This window comes from Poecilia mexicana, unplaced genomic scaffold (assembly GCF_051168715.1).
Source record: "Poecilia mexicana isolate PSO_F unplaced genomic scaffold, ASM5116871v1 scaffold_3, whole genome shotgun sequence".
Classification (NCBI taxonomy): Eukaryota; Metazoa; Chordata; class Actinopteri; order Cyprinodontiformes; family Poeciliidae; genus Poecilia; species Poecilia mexicana.
In genome coordinates, this window is record NW_028263372.1 from 7,624,283 (window position 1) to 7,632,849 (window position 8,567).

The following is an 8,567-nucleotide window of genomic DNA, read 5'->3' on the forward strand; positions in this document are numbered from 1 at the left end:
CATTAAACTAAATTTATTCTATTACTGGATTTAGAAGTAGCACGTCAGAAGAATTTGAACTTCATCATTGTATTGAAGAAAAAAATGTTATGTGTCTTTTTAGTTATTTGTATAAGCCTTTTTAAATTGAAATGTATTTTTCTTCTCATTACAGCTTTTCTCTTGTGCGAGACTGTGCGATTTGGAGGTTTCCCATTGCTACTTGCTGCGAAGCTCATCTTTACATCACTTCAGCATTTTATTAATCCATCGATACATATTCATATAAGTTTCATCACATTTTAACATTCACTAACACACTTAGATCTAGTGCTCCAAACACTGTTTAATTTTATATACATCACTTTATTTGATTTTTATTTGTAAATAACCACCTGTCCCCCCCAGTTGTCTTCTTTTTTACTGTGGTGTTACAGGATGCCACGCAGAGGACGACGCTCGGAGGCGGCGAAGGTGCGATGGAGGAAGCTGGAGAGTGTGCCGGACGTCGCCAAGGTATATAAATTATACATTGCAGTAATTATTTTTTCTTACAGTAGTTCTTCATGTAATTTTCACTTTAAGCATGATTATAATTGTTTCTGTGTTTACAGCCGGGGACACCGCCGCTCACGTCCCGGGCTTGGAACCCCACTCAGTCTCCGCCGAAGAAGGTATAGCTGTCATTTTACATTTTACTAACTTATTGTTGGATGATAAGTCATTTGTTTTACTCATTCCATTTATGTCTTTAGACATCGCGACTGCTGGAGGGTGGCTCGCCCGACCAGGTAAGCTCATGACAAGTTCAGGATCATTTATTTACAATAACCTAATCCAGTTATGTTTGTGGTTGATCTAAAGATTTTTCTAAATAATTTTTTTGTAGATGTCGCCTGCCGTGGTGCGCCAGGAGGAGCCCCGTGCGCCATCGACCTCTCCTGGGTCACGTATGTGGATAAAATTTGTGTTGTTTTGTTAAATTTTCAGAGGCATGAAAGCCTAATCTTGATAATTGCATGTCTCTAAACAGGCCGTGGGACGGGGCGTCGCCATCGGGTGGAGACGTGGCCAGCTTCCCGGGTGACCAGACGTAGCTGCAAGTTGGTTCTGCCTACTGCCGAGGCTCTGGAGAAGAAGGTACTTTTTTTTTGTCAATCTCATATGCAAATCTTGGTTTGGATGATAAAATCAATTATATACTTTAATGTTTGCTGTTATTTTTCAGTTTGCTCTTTTGGTTGGTGATTCTCATCTGCGTGCTATTGTGGATGGGTATTCTACCATGCCAAAGGGCGACTTCTCCTTAGGGTTGCTTGCATCCCCTGGAGCCTCTGCGGAAGAGTTGCGGCTTGAAGTCCAGAATACACTTCTGCCTCGGCCCCCCGAGGTGATCTGTCTTCTGGCTCCAAGCAACAACTTGACCGCCAGCAGGACCTTCGTGGAGGCCGGACGGGACTTCGACCGTTTGTTGGCTACCGTCTGCACACTCTCTGCTAATGTAAGTATAATATCCACTGCATTTATTCATGATCAAATATATCTGAAAAAAAAAATGGTGTATGTTAACTTGGTTCATTTATTTGGATTGAAATTTACAGGTGGTCGTTGTGGACTTTCCACCACGCCTTGTCGTGGAGGAAAGTGTGCAACAGCTGCTGCGGCAGGAGTATCGACGTGTGGCTGCTCAGAGAAGTAAGTGACATACACAGTTTGTGTTTATACTAAAACTTAAGCAAACTAACATTGTATGGGACTATTGTAATCCCAATTTCTTTTTTTAAGTTTTTATATATTTTTTGGAATGGTGAAGTGGATATGACGTTTTGTGCTGCATGGTTATCAATACTGAAATTAGAATATTAAAACGTAGATATGTTTTCAGTTAACTCCTGTTAAAGTTGATTTTGATACACAGATATGTGAAAAACTGACTTATTTTTCCTGTCGTATCTACTTTGTCACAAATGACTACATTGTAAGTGTGACTGACATTAAGAATGACATTTTGTTCTTTTTCTGTCTAGATGTTCGGTACCTGCCTGTTACTGAACATTTCCCCTTGAGCAGCCTGGCCTTGTGGAGCAGGGATGGCGTAAGTTAAATTGATTTTTTTAATTTTACAAAATATTATTTAGGCGTACTGTATTTTATAAAATGTGTTTAACTGTTATAGGTTCACCTGAGCGACCATCCTGGGATGGAGGTCCTTGCTCAGTTGCTTCAGGCGGCGGTCTGCTCGCAACTTGAGTTAAGCGCACCGAAATCTCCAGCTCCCGTGACGTTGGCTCCTCCCCCTCCTGGGACGGCTTCCCCCCCCCCCGGTGAGACGTCCCCTGCCCCGGCTGGTTGTGGTTGGCGAGGTGGTGGCTCCGCGTCGTTCAGACCCCTTCGACTGGACTGTGGTTCGTGGTGGCCGGAAGGTACTGGATACATTCTTAGTTGATTAAAGCAAAATTTTGCATGTTTAACGCTTTGAAAGTCTGAGTTTGTATATTTGTCTTTTTAACATGTCTGTTTTGTGTCCACCTCCCTGAGTCTTCATTTCAACTTTTGTTTAAAGTGCAGATTATAAACTACATCCCATTTTTTAATTGTGTTGAAGCCAAGTAAAACTGGAGTTATGCTAAACTAATTAAGTTATCTTTTCTCAGAAGATCATGTAAATGTTAAAAACCATCTATTTTGAGAATGTGAAAAGAAATTAGCTTACAAATGTAATATATGAAATGCAACATGAGATCCCTTTGTTATTTGAAATCTCACATCTTCAAACAATAATTATAGGCTGTATTTTGTTGCCAAGAAATGGGGGAAAGTTGTGTTAGTAGCTGTGAAAAGAGCAACTATGACAAACGGGATCAAAGTAACGGCAAAAACAGTGAGATAGTAATATTGATTGGTGTGACAGAAATCTGTCACACACACTTCATAATTATGACGTTGTTTTTAGAATAGAATATGCTTTGCTGATGCCCAAGGGAAAATTGCTTATTTGCTGAAAAGGTAGTTTGTCCAAGGTGTAAATATTAGTTAATACAAATGAAACTATAAGCAATATGAAATTTACGGAAACGTATAGGAAACTGAAATTGTAAGTAGTTTAAAAAATTGACTACATATAAAATAAATAAACAAATTAATAAGAGTGCACTTATATATATTAATGTATAAACGAGTCCAGAAAAATTTGGAGTAAACACGCTCACAAGATACTCATTTGTATGTAAAGGATTATGTAGCTAATAAATGCACAGCAGGTAGGTTTGCGATTTTTTAACTGGAAGACAGAGGGAAACTTGCAGCCAGAATCTGAGGCACAGTGGAGATTGAGATGACAATGATGGCATTTTTGTTAGAAATTTAGAGAATCGGAGGCATAAAGGGTAAGATGAGGTTATGGTAGGGTCAGAGGCAGCTACTCAGAGATCCAAGCAGAGGAATGGCGGCGCTGCGCAGCTGTAAGGAGTTGATCACCAGGGGGTGAGGTAGAGCCACTCCTCCAGCAGCTAGTAAACACCTTCAAGCCATGCTGAACTCCAGGAGTTAAGGTAGAAAACCTTTGAGTTTGTGAGTGAAAAAAAAAAAATTTTTCCAACTTGAATTTGATGTAACTCATATATTTGCAATAATTCATAAGAAAAAAAAGTTCAGTTTTATACCGATAAGATTGTGCTCGAGAAAATGTAATATAAGTATAAATATGATTTCTGTTGAGGAAATTCAAAAATAAAATCAAAGTTTCTTAAAAATGACTATAAATATATACCCTGGACCCAAAGGGTTTGTTGCCACTGAAAATTATTTTTCATGTTTACAGACATCGCTTGAGGTCCAGGGTGGTGATGGCTGTCCACACGTCACTGGGAGGATGGTTGACCATCAGGTACGCTTTTCTTCATCTCTAAGCAAAACTTATGTCCTCAATGTACAAATGAATCTATCTTAAGCTATTTCTTTTATTTTATAGGGAGACCTGTTGGACTCTTCCATCCCCCCGAATCCTGTGTGGTTCAGCCCAGCGTTGCTGGAGGAGATGGACCGGATCGTTCCTGCGTCTGGCCGTGACGCTCCGCTACCTACATGTTCTCCGAAGGGGAAGAAGGTATTTTATTCTATTTTTTTTAAATAACCATTTGATTTTGATGTGCCAGAATTGTTTTTAAAAATTATATATATATGTGTGTGTGTGTGTTTTATTAGAAGGCGAGTCCGAGGCGTCGTCCGGTTTCTGATCCCTCCAAGCTGAGTCCGGTGGAGCAGCAGGTATGACACTGTTTCAGAAAATATATCACAGACTTTAAGATAATGAAATGTATGAGTGCACTTTGCACCAAGTTAAGGGCTTCTGTTGATTTATAGATGGAGGGAGCGCCGAGAGAGACCACCAGGCCAGCTCGTCGCCAGGCACGGAGACCGGTCCCCCCGATGGACGTCAAGGCCCCCGCCGAGTCCTCTTCCGTGCCACTGGAGGACCAAGTTCGGGATGGGAGCTGCCAGGTAACTCCTTCCTATCATCTCAGTCAGAACAAATGAGTGGGAGGCTGCAACCTGTTTTATACAATGTTGGCATGTATGGTTCTGTGTATAATGAAGGTGCCAAAGATCCTGTCACTTACATGAACACAAAAGCTGTCTGTGCAGAGTGAGTTTATATATTTAAAGAATGTGTTTTCTCCAGCTTTTGACTTTGTGATTGTACTGCTTTATTATTTCTGTCTTATTTTTATTAAATTGATTATAATTTCAAAAGTTTTTGTATTTATTTTCCATTATGTTTATCAAAATTGTTTTTTGCTTAATCTGTTTATCATCAGAATAATTGATTACTCAATTACAAAATGATTGTTTACAACAGGCCTAATTGGTAGTAGGTAGTAATCAGGCGAATATTTACACCAATGTTAAAATTATATTTTTCTATTTTAAATGTTACAGACTTCTGCGTTGGAACCCAGGATCAGCGGTCCACCTGTCCTGTTGGTGAGTGCTACACATTCCCAGGCCGACAGGAGGTATGCTTCATTTTCCCGTAATCACCAGTGCACATGCATGGCGCTCACATTTTTAGCTTACCACAACGAGGGGTTGCAGTTTGACACAGTGTTGCTTGACAGAGTGATTGAAAAAGGAGACCAACTTTATGTCGGTGTTAAACAGCAACTGATTAGTGATGGAACATTTCATGACAATCACTTGACGTTTGAAGAGATGCCTAACCATGTACTGACAGACAGAAACATCTATGCAGTACACACCACTGGTTTGAGGGTAGGCCATGTTTTTGCTCAGAGCGGGAGCCCTCAAGGATCTCGACAATTGGGTTTGCCTCTTGCCCTGCAACTGGAATGTCTGTCGGAAAATGTCACCCATGCTTTTCTCTTGGTGACTCCAGAGTGCATTGCAGTTTTCAGGGACAGAAGTGGTCGGTTTGGAGTTTTTGATTCCCATTCAAGAAATTCAGCAGGCCTGCCCCACCCCAGTGGAACTGCAGTAATGATGACTTTCTGCAATCTGTCTGACATGGTCAACCATCTACTGAAGCTCTTTCGAAACCGCGGCCCCAATGCCACCTATGAGTTTGTGCCAGTAGGTTTTGTCAGGGATAATGATGACCCTTCTCAAGATGTGGCTTTTCAGAACATTTCGCCTGTAGCCACACAAGTAAGTCCAACTGATAGAAAACTAGAGAGCACCTCTGATGGAGATGAAATGCCTCCTTGGCTTAGGGAAATTGCAAATGTAGTAGAGGAAAAGGCTCCAACTGTTCAAAATGTGTCAAAAGTGCCAAAAGCCAATAGAAGAAAAATTAAAAACAGGGTCAAAATGCAACAGGGACAGAATGTAGTAAATAAAGTGAAACAAAGTTCATCTCAAAAAGAAAGGTATCTGAAATCTCCAACCTTTAGGACAAAAAAGCTACAAGCCGTAAAAGAAACATACATTCTTCAACAAGCACAGAGAAAGGATCAGTTCAAAAATAGATATAGGGCAGATGCGTCTTTCCGGCAGAGAAAAATAAATTACTTTAAATTCAGATTCAACTTTGTCCACAGCTTCAGAGCCACTCATAAAGACTACATGGCTGACTATATAAGGAAACGGTTCAGAGATGATCCTGTTTTTAGAAGCAGACAAAAATCATACATCAGGAATCGTTTCAGAGATGATCCTGTCTTTAGAAGCAGACAAAAATCATATATCAGGAATCGGTTCAGAAACAATCCAGACTTCAGAAGCCAACACAAAAAAACAGTGCGTGAATATAGGAAGATGAAGTACCATAGTGAGCCTGGTTATCGGGTCAAACATAATAAAAAATGTGTTGCTGACAGAAGAGTTAGACTATCAAGAAAACAACTTTCCAAAAATTTCACACTTCAGCATGCTTTGCGAATCAGAAGAAAGTACAAAAGAAATGTAGGCTTCCACCACGAAACTCCACTGCCTCTGATGACGGAAGAAATGAAAGCCGCCATACAAAGATTTCGTCAAAATATTCAAAATGCGCCCACGTATGTTTGCACCGTGTGTCACAGAGCTCTTTTCCCTAATCAAGTGAAGCACTGTAAAAGAGATAAGTATACAAAGAATATGCATGTAGTAGCTGATTGTCTAACAGGTACGTATGTTCACATGTGTGGATCTGCTTGCTCAACCCCATGTTCTGTACCCAAAGAGAGGATGGGGGAATGGATCTGCTACACGTGTGACAGCCATTTAAGCAGGGGAAAGATGCCATCGATTGCTGCTGCCAATAACCTTCATTTAGCTCCTGTTCCCACCGAACTTGCGGAGTTGAATGTACTTGAAAGGCAATTGATTGCAAAAATTCTGCCTTTTGCAAAAATTGTTTCCTTGCCCAAGGGACAGCAAAGGGCAATACATGGAGCAGTTGTCTGTGTTCCTTCTGACATGGAAACTGTTGTAAACAGTCTTCCAAGGCCCCGTGAGGAAGCCCAGCTTTTGCAGGTGAAGTTGAAGAGGAAAACAAAGTACAAAGGTTACCAATACTTTTACACAGTCAACATGAAAAATGTTTTAGCTGGACTGAGAAAGCTTAAAGAGAGTCATCCGGATTACAAAGACGTAAGTATAGATGAAGGTGCCACATTTGAGGATTTCCAAGAGGACCAGCCAGATGAGGACTTGGATACGAAAGCAGAGGAGACTGAAATGGATGCAGCAGCAGACCAGCAACCTGATCACATAGGGGCAGAGCATCAGGCACTTCGACCTGGTCTGATCTTGGACACTTGCATGCAGCCTCCTGACATAGCACAGGAAGTACTGTCTTATGGAGAGGGAATTTTTAGCATTGCGCCGGCCCAGGGGAACAAGCCCATCTCCTTCTTCAGTGTTCCAAGGCTTGAAGCTAAAGCGTATCCTGTACATTTCCCCACAGGAATAAACACGTTAGATGAATCCCGCCGTGTTGCGCTTTCTCCAAGTATGTATTTCAATGTACGTCTGTTCTCAATAGATAGTCGTTTTGCAAAAGACCAGAGTTACCTTTTCTTTGCTCAGTTTGTCACAGAAACTCATATTGCCAATGATAGTATGTCCATTCAGACAAGAAAAGGGAAACCAAGCACCAAAGGCGGAAAAAATATTTCCAGCAAAATGCTACAGAACAAAGAGGAGTTGGAAAAACTGATCCAGAACAAAGAGGCCACCCGTTTCATGCAGCCCTTAAGAGGAACTCCCGCTTATTGGGAGAAAGGATTACGCGATTTGCACGCCATGGTGAGGCAACTTGGAAAGCCCACTTTCTTTTGCACGTTCTCTGCTGCTGAAATGAGATGGCCAGAAGTCATTGAAGCAATCAAAGGTCAACATGGAGAGCAGGTAAGTTTTTCTGATCTTGACTGGAATGCAAAGTGTGACATTCTTAGGAGCAACCCTGTCACTGTCATGCGAATGTTTGAAAAGAGAGTGGACGCACTGTTTAGAGACCTCATTCTTTCCCCTGCACATCCCATTGGAGAAGTTGAGGATTACTTTTATCGCGTGGAATTTCAGGCAAGGGGTTCACCCCATATACATGCTGTGATATGGATTAAGGACACACCTGAAATGGAAGACCCCTCATGTTGCGATGAAGTGATAAAGTTCATAGATCGTTACATATCCTGTCAGTTGCCTGATGAGACCAAAGATCCCGAGCTCCACAAAATAGTAACAGAGGTTCAAATGCACAGCAAAAAGCACTCAAAATCATGCAAAAAAGGTAATGTTGAATGCCGATTTGGATTCCCCAAATTACCAATGGAACGCACCAGAATCACGGTCCCTGTATTCGATTTTGATCTGGAAAATGATGACGAAAAAGCAAAGCTAGAAAAGCAAAAAGGTAGGAGAAAGTCCAAAAAATCCAAATCAAGATTTGTCTCAAACCTACAAAGAGAGGCTAAAAAGAAACTGAAACCAATTAGGGATTTACTGAAGGATGAGAAATCGTCTTTCAGGGATTTGGAAGAGTTACTCCAGGCTTGTAACATGACCAAAGTTGAGTACAATGGCCATGTTGACGCTCTCACTTCTGGAATGGTGGTAATGATGAAACGTGATCCTAAAGACAGCTGGGT

General features: G+C 41.1%; 1 pseudogene; it reads left to right on the top strand.

Annotated features, from left to right (window-relative positions):
* Nucleotides 1-381: 381 nt before the first annotated feature.
* LOC148160157 (uncharacterized) lies at nt 382-7,927 on the top strand (annotated as a pseudogene).
* Nucleotides 7,928-8,567: the final 640 nt, after the last annotated feature.